The following is an 18,924-nucleotide window of genomic DNA, read 5'->3' as shown; positions in this document are numbered from 1 at the left end:
GAGGAATATTTATATCAGCGCTGATGCAGGGGAGGTGGAGAAACTTTGTGCAGCATCTTGAAAAGGGGTTGGGCTTTGTATGTGAGAACATACCTGCGTGACTGCCTGGCTGTTGGGTGTGTACTTCCCTTTGTTTCTTTCTTAACGGAAAAGTTTCTGTTAAACAAGCCCCGTCACTACAAGGGGAAATATTTCTCTTCCCAGGAGTGAAAATCTTTCATTACAAAGCACTTCTGCAAAGACTTTATTCAAAAAGTTTATTTAAGTTCAGATTTTTGATGACTGCAAGGAATACTATTTAAACTTTCCATCCTCTTTCATTATGATGTTCAGGTTAAACTGAAGTCAGATTTTCTGTTCAACAACATTTTACAGAGCAAGTGAAGTTGAGACATTCTTTAAAAAATAATCTGGACAATAACACATGAAGATCTTCTAAAATATGTTTTCCTAAAGCACAATGACAGAAGAAAAGAGTGCATTCTGATGAGAAGTTGTAGTGAATGGATGTACAGTTTATGAATATGTTATCTTGAAAAAAGACTGAAGACGTGAGAACTCTTCTGTAGTATGTAGACCTTGATCAGATCAGCTTACAGGAACAAGAATGCAATGCATCAAATACATTCTAAAACAAACTCAAGCATCATGTTGAAAGATGGTAGAAAACCCAGACTGTTCGGTGCGGTTGTGCCAAATATGGCTTATGAAGGACAAGATTTGGTTTGTATATCATGAGCTGACACTCCTTTCACCTCACTCATCAGTTCTCATCAGAAATTTCTAGACTATATCTTTAAGTTGTTGAATGTTGAGATGATCTGCGGACATTTTTCTTGGATTTAGAGTAAAAGAAAGAAGGACAAAAAGGGAAAGAAAAAAAAAGCTTATGGTGGCATTTTCTTACATAGTAACAGCACACAAAGTACACATGAAGTACAGAGATTTACAGACATATAGATGGATGGATGTTTTCATAATGTCACCAAAAGTAGACGTTAAAGCTTGGTGGTGCTCCCCTTGGCAAAAAGTAGTATACATGAAGTTTATTTTAATAAGTGTACTTGAGTAAAAGTATAACAAGTATACTATTCAATTCAGCTTTATTTGTATAGCATCCCTTCACAACAATGTTGTCACAGGGCACTTTACATACACATCATTTCAAGCCAATTCATACATATCCTATAACAGAAACCAACTGATTGCATCGAATCATGACTTCGATCCAATCCCACACTACAGAACATTTACTAGTAGTGTACTATAAAGTATACTAAATTAATATCTCCTTGGAGTAAATTAGAAAATGTTTAGTTTATAAAAGTATACTTCAAGAACTATATATGACATAGTATATAAATGTAAACTTCAAGCATACTGCCTCAGTTTTAGTATAAGTATACTTGTAGTATACTTAAGTAAACTTTTTGCTAAGTGTCCCTCTCCTTCAGACCTGAGCAAGTTCCTTCTGCTCTTCACAGCGTTGCTTAGCAAAGGATGTGATGAACAACAGAAAAACTCTGCAAAATCACCAGACGTCTGTGATGTTTAAGATGTTTTTACAACTTCTTAGAAATAACGCCAAAATTTAAAAAAAAGAAACATCTCTTTTTTTAAGAAAGAAAAAAACCCAGATAAGTTATTTAAATACAGATAACTTACTATTTACTCTCTAGATGTTATAGATAATAATACTTTTTTTTTTTTTTACTGGAACTAGTTTTAAGAAGGAAGCTCACGCTTGCAGGTTTTTTTTCCTTTCTGTTGGTGTCCGATTTAGCAAAAGACATTCAAACAATTACTCCCAGAAACATTCACTTCATAAATCTTATCTTTCAAAACAGGAAAAATAAGATATCCTAAGATCCGTGACTGACGTAGATCTACAAGAACCTGACCAGAACAACATCTTGCATGATTTTAGTCTTGAACCCTCATTGATCTACGCTGCAGTTAATTGTTAAACTTTCTTCAAATAAAATGCATAACTCACTGACGTATCGGTCCCCCTGAGCATCCTTTATCTGAATTCTTTGAGGCAGTTTAAATGAGCTGTGTCGTAATGCGTTTGCTTAAAGAGCAGCAGATCAAACATTCAGAAACAAAGAGAAAAAGGAAAAACACTAAATCTTCCACTAAAAGAACCTGCATGTTGTGTGGTTGTCAAGAAACGGCTGAATGACAGTTAATTACAGAGTAAAAATTAGACAAATGAGTCTTTTTTTGTGACAGCAGCTGAAATTATAAATTGTTTTTTTTATTTTTTTAATTCTGGATATGTAAACAAAGCAAAAATAGAGAAAAACATCATACATCATCATACAGCTTTTTTTTTTAATATTCCCACCCATTTTCATAACATAAATAAATAATTGTTTATTCCACTTCTTTAAGGACCCTTCATTACAATGTGTAAAAAACTGAAGAGAAAACAAAAACAAAATGTAAATAGGTAAAATGAAAAGTTATATATGGAAGCAGCTGGAAAAGGAAACAGATTGCTATTAAACATGATTTGTGCTTTGATATTCTATTTGATGCCTGAGTTTAAATATATTTGACTGTAAAGAAAATGGATGTGTGTGTTCCCTTAGTGCTTACTTAGTTATCTGTGCTCTAAATTATTATTGAGACTATCAGATCAATCCCTTTAAATGATATATTTACTTCCGCTGACTAAACTTTCTCTCAATATCTCCTGGCAACTCATTAGTTCTGCTTTAATTATTATTGAAGCTTTCAGATTGGTAATTATTTCACCTGGTATTTCTGATACTGTCAAAAGAAGCTTCTGTCCAGGAAAAGTTGTTTAGCTGTGGAACTGAGCCGTCCATAAGCAGTACGGTAAAGCCTGAACAAAGGGAGCTTCCAAACGATAGTCTGTCGTCTGCTGAACTCGATTGGGGACTCGGTTTATTTGGGGCCGGCATTCTTCTAAACCGAGATACACTTTCAGTGGCCCTGCTTACTAGCAGCTGTGATATGTTTTCTTCTGACCCCATACTGGATGTATCAACGCTTTTACTTTGTTGGCATTGGAGCCATTTCTAAAGACAACTGTCCTACACGCAAATGGTTGCGTTTATCCACATTGCCATACAAATACGGGAAGAAGAGTTTGTTCCTGTATTTGGTCCATTTGAAGCAGACCAAGATCTGCATTTTTAGGTGCAACTTTGATCATAATCAAAGTTTATTTGCACATTCACAATACGTACAAAAAAAATAATAATAATTTAACCTTTTAAGCAAACAGACTCAGATTTGCATCAAAAAGGATGGTGCAAAAGAATGAGCCCAGAACGGTTCAAGAGTAACATCAGGGACTGGTGATCAGGGCAAAATGGAGAGCAAGGAGGAGGAAGTTGAAACATTTCTACCCCAGAGAAAATTGAGATCGCTTGCAAATAAACTGGTCAAGTTCCAATGGAAACACAAGATAAATATTAGAAATATAAATACTTTCTACGTAGAACAGCCTTTCTACGCACTTCTCAGACGTAATAGAAAACAGAGGCTGCAGACGGAGCAGTAAGATTAAAGGCAGAGGGATTATTAACCCTTTAAAGGGCACTCAATGAAATACCTTGAAATTAGAAATTTTAATCTAAAATTGTCCTTCTGGTATGTACCAAGACCTCCATTCTGTTACATTTTTTTTTTTTTATTGTTTTATGCTGAAAATGAAAGAAAACACAGTGATCAAAAATAGTCACTTGCCTGATGAAGGGTTAACACAGTGTTTCCCTCAGGGCTCCCTGCCCTGCATGTTTTAGACATAATCCTCCTCCAAAACACTTGAGTCAGATTACTGAACTTCCTCATCAAGTTCTTTGCAGTTTGGTAACTAGCCCTTTATTTCATTCAGGTGTGTTAAAGTAGGGCTACCTATAAAACATGCAGGCAGCGGGTCCTCAGGACCTGGACTGAGAAGCACTGATTTAACAAGAGATGGAGTAATCCTGGAGATGTTGCTTAAAAGAAACATATCTGAAGCCCAGATACTGAACTATTGCGTCGACCTTGATGGTACATCTGTGTTGCCACATATGATATCAACATTTTCTGCAAAGCTACTATAAAATTTATCAGTATATTTTCCTCAACAACCTAGAGAAGGATTAATCATTTTACTATGGGATCAGTAAATTATTCTGTTCTGTGCAGTATCAAACAAAAAAACCAAACTATATAAAAGATCAAAATGACTCATCTGCCTGCGTGGTCATCCACTGGTTTGCTACATGATCCATTTTTTGGAAGTGATCAGTCATAGAGTCAAAGTAGCTCTAGAGGTGGGCAACTCTGGACTTTAAGGGCTACAGTCCTGCAAGTCATGGGAGTTTCCATGCTGCAACATACCTGACACAAATCTATGGGTAATTAGCAAACTTGTGTAAAGTTTGACCTCCAGCCCTGCACAAGTCTGCTTATTAAGTCTGATAGGTGTCAGGTGTGTTGCAAGTGGGAAACTCCTAACCCCTGCAGGACTGTGGCCCTTGAGGACTGAAGTTACCCACCTTGATCTAGAGCAGGGGTGTCAAACTGCAGTCCTGAAGGGCCGGTATCCTGCAGGTTTTTGTGTTCTCTGTGCTCCAACACACACCTGACCAACACTCAGACAAGTTGACAAGAAGCTGCTGGATCCAATGATTTGAATCAGCTGTGTTGGTGGAGGGAAACAACACAAACCTGCCGGATTCCGGCCCTTGAGGACTGGATTCTGAAACCCCTGATCTAGAGCAGAGGTGTCCAGCTCTGGTCCTCGAGGGCCAGAATCCTGCAGGTTTTCTATGTATCCCTGCTCAGACACACCTGATTCAAATTAATTAGTAGTAGAGCTTAATCAGTTGTGCACGTCATTGGCTGTTTGATCCATTTAGTGGAAGCTAGATGTGTTGGAACAGGAATACATGGGAAACCTGCAGGACAGCGGCCCTCGAGGACCGACTTTGGACACCCCTGATCTAGAGGGTATGTTAGTTATTATGGAAACTGAGGATCTCCCTGAAGGATTACATGTCTTAATAAACCTATTTCTGTGGCTGAATTCACGTCACAGTTAGGAGCACTAAAGTGAATCCAAAAATAACTGCCTGACTTCACGTGCAGTACATTACTCTCATTTTGTTTTTTTACATTTTGTGCAGCAAACATTATAAACTCTTGTTTAAACACTACTATTCAAAAGTTTGAACACACTTTCCCGATGGATTTAATGTTAAAGTGTGTCCAAACTATTGACTGGTAATGTTTGTGCAGCATTTTTTGGTTTCAGGCAGAGATTTCACTTAACTTTCTTCACTATCTTTGAAATTAAATAAAGAGAAAACAGAGATTTTTCTGTTTGGTAGCAAAGAGGGTCAAGCATTGGTGAAGACCTGGAAACTGGTCTGTTAAGCTGGTGACTGTCCTCTCCATCAGCATCACAGAAGCAGTGAGAGCCCTTTGAAGGAATAAAATTAATAAAGCTCCAAGAGCAGACAACATCTGTGGGCACTCTTCAATATCGCTCTGTGTTCCAGCATCTCTGATTCCCATCCCAAGGAAGGATGCCACTATGGTTCTGAACAGCTTTGGACCCATGACTCTCACCTCTCTGATAATAAAAGCCATAGAAGTAATCAATAAAGATCATATCACCGAGTAAACCAACTTGCTGGACTGCCTGGCAGGGAAAAAATGAGGATAGAAACTGAATAGCATTCAGGAAAACTCAGGCCCTACAGCCGGATTCCATCTAATTAGCATTTAACATCATGGAGCTGCACAGTTTAGCTGAGAAACTTATAACATGAGATGATATTCCTATATTTATATTAAGTTGTTTTAATTATTTTATGTTGGTGCCTAAAATTGTGTTCAGGGCTTGACCCTTTGGAAATTCTTCCATGCTTACAGTTGGGCAGGGGTCTCCAAAATCCGGTCCTCAAGAGCTACCATCCTGCAGGTTTTAGTGTTTCCCTGCTGAAACACAACATGACCCACATCAATGGTTTATTAACAGGAAAGGTGCAGAAGATGACAAGTTGTTGGAGAACATTTTCATTTGAATCAAGTGGGTTGTGACACTAAAACCTGCAGGATGCTCACAAAGACTGGAGCTGGAGACCGCTGCAGAAAGGCCTTTAACATTATTTATATTCATACTTTGTTAAGATGATTTTTTTGATTTTGTATCATTTTGAGTAGACCACAATGTTACTGTTGTATTCTTAGCTTCATTTTATACTGTTTTGTTGTATTTGTATCTTGTTTTTACTTTAAGTTATCAGTTTTATGTAATGTCTTGTCTTCATTTTGTGTTTACGTTGCCTGTTTACATGCAGATACAAATTAGCTCTTAACTAACGATCTTGTATCTTCCATGTGGCCCTTGTCACATAAAGTAAGTAAATTAAGCAAAACACTTTTTGCTTCTCATGAATGACACATTGTTTAAAAATAAAATGTGACTGACACATAGACATCACACTCCCATGTGGATCACCAGCTCATTCTGTGTATCATAAACCTTATCTCTCTCTGGTCACATGATGTGTTGGTGGAAAACTCCCTGTCAGACATCCTCTTCACTTCCACTGGCTCTCGGCAACATTGTGTCCTCTTGCGTCTCCTTTTCAACTTTTACACAGACAACTGCAGATCAACACGGCCAAACTGCTAATTTTCATCTGATGACACATCTTCCTGTCCCTACGCCACAGCCACACACACAACATCACAACTCAGCTCTGCAAGGCTTCATGGAGTGGTGCTGAAACTTCTGTCTTCAACTCAATCTAGACCAGAGAGATGATAGTGACCTTTTTTCCCAGACAGAGTGCTCAGGCAGTGTCCGCCATCATTTTTGTTTGTGGAGGAATCTTAAGGAGAGGAAATTCTAAAGAAATGCCGTCAGATATACTGTTCAGGAAACTGAAATCTTCCAGGGTTGGACGTTCTCACTGGAACGTTATTAATGTACAATTTTAAATTGCTCATGACTCATATCTGTGTTTAAAGTGAACAAATTTTATCAGTCAGGGTGTGTAGACGTCACATGAACCAGTTTCACAACTTCATCCACATGGAGAGAGAGAAAAAAAATCAAACACAGTGAAACACATTTCTGCATAATAAATTTAAACTAGACTGAACAAAAAAAAAGTCTGTCATCTCTACGTTTTTGTTCCATTGGTCACAGATTCTACCACATTCTGCGATGACTCACAACCTGCAGCATTTAAACATGTGAGATACTAATCACCACAAACTGCAAACCTGCATGAAAATACTCACATTTTCCCTTTGACTGTCGCAAGATGTCATACAGCAAAACATACCTGACATACCAAAAATCCAGCCGCTCCGTCCACTGGTATGTAATCAGTGAAAATAGTAACATAATATTTCCAGTTTTCACAGAAATATACTCATCACCTGTACACATAATGGTTTATCCTGCAAAATCTTACCATAAATCATTAAACATTAAATGTGTATGAATGGCTTATTTTCTAATCTCATGGTATCAGGGAAAAAAAGCCATTTTTTGGCATTAATATGAACATCCCCTTTGGTAAACAAAGTCACAATGTGAACACAAGGAGGTTTCACCATGTTTTCATTCATTCTTATTTACAACATGACGTCCGTGATTCCAATAAACTGACGAAGCAGCAGGTTTTCAGAGTTTTTATACGACTGTAAAGCATCTGTCTCAAAGGTTACCTTAAAAACCTTTTCTATTTGAATAAAACTCTAAAAAAAAAAGCTGAGTATGAGGATCTTTACTGCGAGCACCAGAACAAGGAGGAAAGGGGATTTAAGAGGCTTTAAACATGGTATGGTTGTTGGTTGAAGTGTTTAAGAAACTGGGATTTTCACACACAACCATCTGTTTATAAGACTGGTCTGAAACAGAGAAAAGTATTCAGAGAGCATCAGCTGTCTGGACCAAAATGCCTTGTTTATGTCAGAGGCCAGAGGACAATGAGGAGACTGGTTTGAGATGATGGAAAGGCACCAGGAACTTAAATAACCACTGCTTCCCGCCAACGCATGCAGAATATAAGCTCTGAACAAACAAATGTCTAAGCCTTGAAGTAGATGGTAAATGTACTTATGACGCTTTTCCAGACATGCCCACCGCTCAATGCGCTTTACACTACATGTCACTGTCACCCATTCACACACACACACACTCATACCCTGACAGGCACATCGGGGGTAATGCAGGGTTCACTGTCTTGCCCAAGGATACTTAGGCCTGCAGTTAGGTTTAGGCATGGAATCGATCTTCCAACTTTCTGGTTGAACGACGACTCCTCTTTCTGAGCTACAGCAGCAGAAGTCCATATCAGGTGTCCCTACTGTCAGCAAAAAACAAAAACCTCAGGCTATAATTCACACAGACTCACCAAAATTAGACAACAGGTCATAGTTTCAACTCCACTTTCTGATGTTGAGGTCAGAATCTGGTGGAAACAACAAGAAAGCAGGCATCCATTCTGACTTAGATCAACATTTCTGGCTTTCATTGGTAGCATTACGGCATGAAGGACACTTGCTAGGCACAGACCCATCTTCTTAACAACAGAGTATCATTTCAGTGCCAGCTGACCTCAGAAATGTTGATGACCCTGTTCATCCCTTTATGAGCAGTGTAGCATCTTCTGATGGAAACTTTCAGCAGGATAAAGCACCATGTCACAAAGCTCAATTCATCTCCAACTGGTTTCTTGAACATGACAATGAGTTCACTGAACTCAAGTGGCCTCCACAGTCACCAGATCTTAATCCAAATTCTCACCATGAACATGCACCCAACAAATCTGCCGTAACTGTGTGACATGTCAATGTGGAGGAAAATCTCTGGAGTATTTCCAACATCTTGAGTTAAAACCAAGAATTGAGGCAGTTCTGCCGGTATAAGGGATCCAACTCAGAGCAAATAAGGTGGACAGCAAGTGTATACATTAAACTGTGTAAAGTATTTTTAATACTAAAAACACTGTCATGAGAAACGTGTTAAAAGTATGCTTGTTAAACATGTCTATGCTGCCCCCTAGTGAACATGTTACAGTCCTTTCAAGGTTAGAAAAATACTTCAAACCTAAAGGTTCAATCCAACTATTAATAATTTATTTTTTCAGTAAGAATCCAGCACCGTACAAAAGTTTTTATTAAAAAAAAAACAAAAAAACAAGCAAAGGGAAAAAAAAAAAGGAAAAACATCCAGTGAATATAGATCAGATACATCGTTGGTAGTAACATAAGTGGTCCCACTATACCTGAGAGGACAGGTGTGGAAGCTGTAAAAGTGCACAGTGTCTGTAGCAGGTCAACCAAAAATGATGATAGATTTCATTCCAGAAATATGTATTTCTGTCGTACCTGACATAAAATAATTCAAACTGGCCTTTATTTCTGGTAAGTAAAAACAAGAATCTAGCACAACATGCAGCACAGGCACAGTAATATTTACCCTGAAACACCCACAGAAAATGTAAACACACAAATGTAAAAGACAGAAACGGTAATATTATATTTTACAAGAAACCTGCTGGTTTGCTTTCGCAGCTTTGGATCAAATGTTTTTGGAAAAAGTAGCAATAGTTTCAGAAACTCCTGTGTCAAAAATTACCAACAGATATTTACACAGTAGCTCATCATCAATTTGTGTCACAAGTGTCATCGCATCATTGTAAATTTATTTTAAATTGCTCTCATCAATAAAAAAAAAAGTGTACAGTGGACCCACATTACTCAAAATTTTATAGTTTTGGTTTTATTGATTCATGTAACAGACTTCAGAGTAATTTAGTTTCCCTCTTTGTGGGACTGAAAACAGCCTCCAACCTCCTTTGGAAAAATCCAATGAGATCATGGACTTGCTATGTATTGCTGTATTTACTGTAGGCTGTTTTACACTTTAAAATCCATTTATCTTCTGTAATCTTAAGTGAATCAAGAAAATAGATTTATATGACTTCTTTGTTGTCATGATTAATCCACTTTACCCACTGTCACCATAATCTTCAGTAACCTGCAATAATTACTTTATAATGGTGTGCAGGAGCAAAAGCATGTGAATAAAGCCAGTTCCCTTTTGGAGGACAAATAGTGTGTTAAACGTGGTTAAGGCACCTAAAAATCACACGTTTCTGCACAAAATTGTCTGAGTTTTTCAGACATTTCAGCAGAGAAACGCATCGACTAGAAAACAAAGTTATACTGAAAGCTGATATACTTTGAGCTGAACTGGTTTTGTAAGGACAACTTGCTACTGAAATGGGTTTTTCTGCAGCAGCCATGTTCTTCCACTTAAGATTTTTCTTTATGCAGCTCGGTGTGAAACTTGACTTCTGTCTGGTGTAATCACGCGGACCAGACTTTGCTCAGTTCATCGTATGTTGTTGTCTTGGCAACAAAGACGTGGAACAGTTGATGTTATCACAGATCAGCTTGCCGTTTGGGTGTAAAATAAATGTCCAGCCCGTCTGCCCACAAGGTCTCTGAGCGAGGACGATAGCCCCTCCGACTGTGTTTATGCTGTCTGTCACTTTGACTCTCTTTCTGCTCCCTCCTCTTCACCCTTTCCTCCTCCTCCTCACCTCCTGCTCTCTCAAACTGCCTCCTCGCACCCTCCACTCTGCTCCATCGCTTCTCCTCCTCCCTCTCCCTGACCTCCTCTTCTCCTCTCCTGTGATGACTCTTGACTTCCTCTGTGGCTCTTTCCAAACGCTCCCTCCTCGCCTTTCCCTCCTCATGACTTTGATGCGACTCTTTTCTCCTGCTTCCATTTCCGTGATCCTCTCTTTCCATCTCCTTGTGTCTTCTTTTCTCCTCTCCACTCTTCATCATCTCTGCTCTCCAGTCTTTCATTCCTCTTTCTTCCTCCCTTCTCAGCCAACTCTCCGTCTTGTTCTCTCTGTCTTTGTGGCGGCTTCCTCCTCCTTCATCTCTCTCCTTTGTTTCATGCGTGTCTCCTTTTTGTCTGTCTTTCTCACTCCTGTTACTGTGCCTCCTCACACTCCTGCCTTCTGCCTCCGGTTTCCTCTCAGACTTCATCCCTCCCTTCTCCTCCCTGTTTTTCCTTTCACTCTCCCTCTCCTTCTGGGTTCTGTCCCGCCCATGGGTTTTTAAACTCTCATCATGTTTTGAATCTCTTGATCTGGTCTTAGCTTCCTTAGGCTCTTCCTCACTCTTCTTTCTATCTGTTTCCTTCCTATCTGTGATTTTATTTGTAAATCTATCTTCTTCAGTCTTGTCTTGCTTACTCTCATGTTTCTTTTCCTTCCCAACCGTTATTCGGTTCTCAGTTTCTTTGTCTTTTTTGCTTCCTTTCTGCAGCTGTTCTTCTAAAACGTCTTTGACTGTTCTGGTTTCTTTTATTTGCTTGGTCTCCTCATCAGCAATCTCAGACTTGCTCTCCCTCAGGTCTTCTTCCTTCTCCTCTTTCTTTGCATTGGTTTCCATCTTCTCTTCTTTGTCCTTTTCCTCCAGCTCTCCCTTTTCCTTCACGCTCTTCTCCTCCTTTTTCTCCTTTTCAAGTTTAAAAATTCCCTTCTCCGACTGTTTACTCTTCTTCGGCTCCACTTCATCCTTCTTGTTCAGTTTCTCCTCCATGATGTCCAGCTCCTGCTCGAGCTCAGCCAGCTTCTTCGGGTCTGACTCCAAATCATCCTCCACCTCTACCTCCACCTCCACATCTTCAAAATCCTCAAACTCCTCAACTTCGATGCCATCCATGGTCTTCTGCAGCTGTGTCTTCACCTTGTTCAGCTCCAGGAGACCATCTTGAAGGTCTTTACAAACCTCTCTGATCTTACCGGCAAATTTGGTTTTTGCACCCTTACGGAGTTCATGAGAGTTCTTGGCGAGGAAGAAAACGTCCAAAGCTAAAAAGAGGGCAGACATGACACCCGTGGTGACACTGATGGCCTGGGCGGCTTTGGCGGCACCACCTGCAGCACCTAAAACTTGCACGGTGCTGATGAGCTTGTCAGTGTTGATCATGAGGGCTTTCCCAGCGCGGCCTCCCTCTTTCATTACGTGTTTAATGTTGTGGTTCAGAGCCTTTTTGGCAGCACTTTGAGAGTATTTCTCAAAATCCCACTCCTGCAGGGTATCCATACCTTCCTATACCAAGCAGAGACAAAAACAGGATCAGTTTTCTCCGAGATAACTCTCTTCTGATGATCTATACATCTCAGCTCTTCACCAAACACATGGCTACTTACTGTTTTTGTTTACAGGCTCAGCATGTATCTGTTTCCTGTACACTATCAGCTCTCTTGCTACCAAAGACGTCTTTTGATGTCTTTTCAAATCTGAGTGTTCAATGACAAAGATGTTAAAGGAAGTGTTTTGCAGCTCAATATTCTGTGGGTCCTAAAAGATGAGCCAAGTTATTCCAAAACTCTGCCAATATTGTGATCTCTACTTTAACAATGGCTGGGAACCAAAGAGTTTAAGACTGGGGGGGACAGGGTCTTTCAGGGCGTAGCATCATTACATGATTAGTAGACTCTGTGGACTCTTAAAACGCAGTTAAAGTTTTTAGACAAAACAGAGAAAACAATTTAAACAGAAAAACAAGACGACTGCTACATCTGTAAGGCGGCAGGAAACATCCTACAGACAATCATAATGAGCACCTGCGAGAAGAAAAGCTGTAAAATCATTATCAGTATCAAACAACAGTTGATAGTGGGTGCATCCATGTTTGTGTGCAGGAGTGTAAGAGCGTACAAAATATAGAAGTAATCAAGTACAGGTACTTCTCAGAAAATTACAATATTTATAAAAAAGTTCAATATTTTTTCTACACTCATTTCGGAATGTGAAACACAGTTTATATAGATTCATTACACAGAGTGAAACATTTCAAAAATTTATTTCTTGAAATTTTGATGATTGTGGCTTAAAGATAATGAAATAAATTAAATAAACCCAAAATGCAGTGTCTCAGAACATTAGAATAGCACATAAAATCAATGAAAACAAAGGATATTTAAATGTCAGGCTTCTGAAAAGTATCTTCATTTCCATGCACTCAGTACTTGGTTGGGCCTCCTTTTGCATGAATTACTGCATCAATGTGGCGTGGCAATGGAAGCCATCAGCGTGTGGCGCTGCTCAGGTGTAATGGAAGCCCAGGTTGCTTTGATAGCAGCCTTCAGGTCATCTACATAGTTGGGTCTGGTGTCTCTCATCTTCCTCTTGACAATACCCCACAGATTCTCTACGGGGTTCAGATCAGGTGAGTTTGTTGGCTAATCAAGCACAGAAACCCCATGGTCATTTTTTTTGTATCTTTTGGTAGCTTTTGGTACCTTTGGCACTGTAGTCAGGTACCAAGTCCTGCTGGGAAAAAATGGCATCTACATACAGCTTGTCAGCAGAAGGAAGCATGAAGCACTCTAAAATGTCCTGGTAGATGCTTTGTTGACTGTGTACTTCAGAAAACACAGTGGAGCAACACCAGCAGATGACATGGCTCCCAAATCATCACTGACTGGAAACTTCACTCTGGACTTCCAGCAACATGGATTCTGTGTCTCTCCACTCTTCCTCCAGACTCTGGGACCTTGGTTTCCACATGAAATGCAGAATTTGCTTCTGACTGAGCAACAGTCCAGTCCTTTTCCTCCTTAACCCAGGTGAGACGCTTCTGTCGTTGTCTCTGGTTCAGGAGTGGCTTGACACGAGGAATGGGACATTTGTAGTCCATGTCTAGGATTCGCCTGTGTGTAGCGGCTCTTGATGTGCTGAGTCCAGCTTCAGTCCACTCCTTGTGAAGCTCCCCACATTCTTGAATGCATGTTGCTTGACGGTCCTCTCAAGGCTGCGGTTCTGCCTTCTGCTGGTGCACCTTTTCCTTCCACTCAGCTTTCCATTAATATGCTTGGATCCAGCACTCTGTGAACAACCAGCTTCTTTAGAAATGATCTTTTATGGCTTTCCCTCCATGTGGAGGGTCAATGATCGTCTTCTGGACATCTGTCAAGTCAGCAGTCTTCTCCATGATTGTGTAGCCATCTGACCCAGACTGAGAGGCCATTTAAAGGTTTAGGACACCTTTGCAGGTGTAGTTAATTAGTTGATCAGGGTGTGGCACCATGACTTTACAACATTGAAGTTTTTCACAATATTCTAATTTTCTGACACACTGCATTTTGGGTTTTCATTATCTATAAGCCACAATCATCAAAATTTCAAGGACTGAATATTTGAAATGTTTTAGTCTATGTGAAATGAATCTATAATACTCTAATTTTCTGAGATATACCTGTAAATGCTACCGCTGCTTCTTAAGAAACAGAGGCAGGCCCCGAGGGCCCTGAGGGCCCCAAACCCCGAGGAACCAGCAGCTACCACAGAGTGCAGAGCCCTGACAGCCCATGGCAGAGACAGCTATGCACCTGCTCAGGAAGACCACCCTCCTCTCACTGATCAGCACATGCGCCACAGTGCCACACACACATAGACAAAAAAGATCTATCTATCTATCTATCTATCATCCATCCATCCATCCATCCATCCATCCATCCATCCATCCATCCATCCATCCTGACATCTGAGCTTTAGTTGGAACATTCATTCATTCATTCTTTGTCCGAACCGCTTAATCTGATTAAGGGTCGTGGGGAAGCTGGAGCCTATCCCAGCAGCTTCCAGGTGAGAGGCGGGGTACACCCTGGACAAGTCGCCAGTCCATCGCAGCTGGAGCAGTTTCATTTTATCTCCCTAATGTTTACAGGTAGACCTGCATACTTTAAAATGTTCAGATGAAATCTCAACTTCTTTCCTTTAGTTTTAATTCTTATAAAATGTTGACACTATTGATAAACTAACTTGATATTTTATAAATGAAATATGTTAATATTTATCTGTTGAAATAGTTGACAGTAATAAAAAAAAAAACTCCTCGAAATGACCTCTTTTGTGCTACTTAGTGTTGCTAGGCATGATGCTAGTGGGTGAGAGATTTATAACACAGATGCAAAGCAAACATTAAAAATCTCTCCTGTTAAAACATTTACTCACCTGTACAAACTCCAAACACTCTCTGATATCCTTTATCTCCTCCTGGTAGCCCTGGATCATCTTCTCCACCTTCTTACGGTCCATGTTAGAATGAACTGTGTCTGTAATATTAGCCGTCGCTGATGTGATGCTGCCGGCTGTCGCCACACCGATTCCCACTGCTGTGACGATGATTGAAGCTCCAAAGGTAAAAGGCGCCAGAATGAGCCCCGTGATCGTAGCTACGCTGCCGGCGACGCTGGCCACACCTCCTCCCACAGCGGCCGACACAGTCTTCTTGTGGAACTGATCTGCAGCATCAGCCACCGCCAAAAGCTCCAGAATGCGGCACTGCAAAGACACCCCCCGCTGGTTGAAAAGATGCACAAAAACACGGGCCGCCATGTACACTCGGTCGGCTGCCTGCTCCAACGCCCTGCAGAAACGGACACGATGTCACCACAACAAGCATCTCAGATATTTATTTCAGCCACAAAACTCTCAAGCTGAGAAGTACTTAAGATGTACGGTAAATAATCACCAAGTCTCTCCTGAATCATTAATCATTTCTTTGGTAAGTTGAATTAAAGTTACTTTAAAGAAGCTTTATTTACATTTCTTGATCATCCTCCTGAAAATCTGAGGTCTCGTTCCACTCAGTCCAACCTGGAAACCAGCGACACAAAAACAAATAGTAAGAAAATCCAAAAAACTATTCAATTAATTCTAAAAATGCACACATTTATAATGACCTTTCACTGCTTTCCACCAGGTCATCAGCTCATTAATCTCCTTTAAAAAAAAAAAAAAAAAGACTTGTGTTAATAAAAAGACAACTTGAAAGCAAACTTTGCGCAGGGAAGAACAAAAACACACCTGATTAGTCTCAGCTGGGTTTTCTTCAGTTGGACAGGCGGCCATCTCCACAGGCTGGACCACCACTGTGCTCTCCTGGAAGAAAAAAAAACACCATCCATCCATTTTCTTAACCACTTGCTCCAATTAAGTGTCACATGGAAACTGGAGGCTATCCCAGCAATAATGTGGCAAAACGCAGGGTACATCCTGGACAGGTTTCCAGTCCATCACATGGCCAACACAGACACAACCAACCATTCCCACTCACACTCCCAATAAAACTACAGTAACACGAAGTTTATTCAGCTTGGCTCTGCAGATTTAACATGGTCTTATTTCACCAGTACAGTTCAATTACTCACTATAAATGTGCTCTTTTTTTTCATAGTAACAATTGCTTTGCTTCTTTAACAATCAGGAACTAATAACAGATCTTACAATAATTACAACTAAACCATTCATTAAAAAACAACAAAAAGAATTAAATAAAGCCTTAATATAAACCTGTGCTGGGTTCATGTCCTGCAGTTCAAGAGTCTCCTCAATGACAGGCATTTTATCTGAGCTCTGGGGAGTAAAAATGCATTATTATAGACATAAACTCACTGAGCTGCAAGTAAATGATACAATCAAAAAACTATGTAGAGTTTGGTTCTGCAGTGGTGAACAGAGACGAGCCATCAGACAGAAGTAAATACCTCTGAAGCCAGACCAAGTTTGGGAAATTTGGGAAGAGTTTTCTTGACTCTGAACGACACAACCTGGTGAGAGTCAGAAGACGTGAAAGTTAAACTAAAAATCACAATATGTTTAACATTAAAGCTCCAAATTGACAATTCATTCGTTTTATTTAACGCTAGAACAACATAGCATGAGTCGCTGGTCAAAACCAATGTAGCAACCTTAGTGTTCTAGGGTTAAGTCAATTCCTTCTTTCTCAGCATCTGGTGTTTGGAAAGAGATCAACTGCTCACTCGTCTTTTCTTCTTTATTGTCCTCTTACGTCTCAGTCCTCCTCCCTCTGGCCCCTCCATGTCCTCACCTTCCTGTACGACATGATGAAGTTGTTTAATAGCAGCAAGGAAACAATGCACTGATCACAGAGAGAGCAGCTGGTGGTAAAGACAACTATGCCATCATGTCATAACATGACAACAATAACATAAAAGCTGATGAGTGTATAACAAAGTCCACAAGACATTTAAAATTCTAGTTGGTTTACTTTAAAATGAGGAATAATAAGATTAATTCTTCTTCCTACTCCCATTTTCTTTTCTTGTAATACATAAAATGTACAACAATAGTTGTGTTGTAGTTGTTGTAACTCTGGAGTATATTTTCTCTTGTCGTTTTTTAATTTATATCATGTATAAGTGAAGAGAATAAATAATGTTGAAATGAAATGAAAATCTGTCATAGTTTCATTCCAATATTTTACATAAAAATGAATATACAATGAATAAACAAAGAGGACATGGATGCAAATTCACAGTAAAAATGGTGGTGTGACTATTACATCACTATTTAATGTTGCTGACATGAAAGTAAGCAAATACACAGATGTCTTAATGTTAATATAAATATTTTTGCGTTTTATTGGAACTTGAAATCATTATCTTTACCTTTGGTGTCAGACTTGTACAGTAATTAGGCTGTTTAGTTGACATCATTAAATACATATATCTTTCATTTTTCTACATCAAAACCCCATCCCTGGTGTGGTGTCCTTAAGAAAGCATAAATTTGACACTAATCCTTCGTAATCCACACCGAAAAAGCAAAAAAAAAAACAAAACAAAAAAAAACTCCACAGTATCCACGGGATTCAGTTGAATAGTTTTACTTGAAACTTAGACAACAATTTGTTCAGCAGTTTTCCTAAGTATGCAAAACATAATAAAAAATGAAATAAGAAGAAATTAAACGAGAGAATGAAAGGTAAAAAAAAAAAAAAACTGTGCAGCTCTCCTCACTGTCTGCCTGGTAATTGCAGTCACTCATCCACTACGTGCCAAGCCAATCTAATATGCAAATCAAGGTAGAGCCACAGCATCCTCTCTTAAGCCGTAGGCCATTCTTACATTAAAGTGGAACTATTATGTGCATTTCAGGCTAATTTATTTTTATTTCTGAGCCCAGAAGGGCTGGGATTGATCAAGTTATTGTCACAAATCGCTTTATTTACTTCAGACCGACCCTCTCCGTAGGCTGTCAGATCAGCCTGCAGAAAAACGAGTGGATTGAGACTCTTCCACATTAAGCCCCGCCTCCCGCCACTGCGCTACATCGGGAGCGCGCACCGCAACTGTTTTCGCCGTCATTGTAACATCTCATAAACAGAAGGATTAGGCTAATATGAACTCAATAAAAAAAACTAAATAGAATGTCAACACATAGCATACAGCCCTACATGTTGGAACCTGAATCAGACCCTGAAAACGAAGTGGAAAACAGCAACCCACAGCAACGAATGCAGCAGGATGTCTCTCTTTGGTAAACTCACCAGCCATCGTTGGAAATAACTTTATCCCACGTTTTCCACCCGCCTGATGTATTTGTACATGCCCTTGTTAACCAGTAGAAGGTAACCAATCACCGAACCTTATCCCCCGGGACGTCACAAGGATTTCCAAGTAGAAAAAACTCTCTAAAACGACGCGTTTTTCGTCACCATGGAAACCGAAAGGAGAGAGTGCTGGAACCCAAACTCAAACATGTGTTTAGGTGATAAAAAACAGTGTCGTTCACATGTCTGATGAGAATTCAACACTGTAACACTGTAGAAAGCTCAGAAAACTCAAAATACCATAATAGCACCCCTTTAACTTAACTAGCATAACCAAGTTATCTTCGGTTCAATAAAAATTACATAACATGCAATTTAAATATATTAAAAAAAACCAAACACAAAGTGCTGATATTCACAATTTAAATTCTTAACAAAAAACTGTATTTAGGCTTATACACCCGGCTTCTCCATTTACCTTCCTTTCAGTTTCATCTATGGTCTGAGTCATTATGGTGGCTGCAGGTCTGTTGTCTAAGTTG

The sequence above is a fragment of the Telmatherina bonti genome (genome assembly GCF_933228915.1).
Source record: "Telmatherina bonti genome assembly, chromosome: 7".
Lineage (NCBI taxonomy): Eukaryota > Metazoa > Chordata > Actinopteri > Atheriniformes > Telmatherinidae > Telmatherina > Telmatherina bonti.
This window is presented reverse-complemented; position numbering follows the sequence as displayed.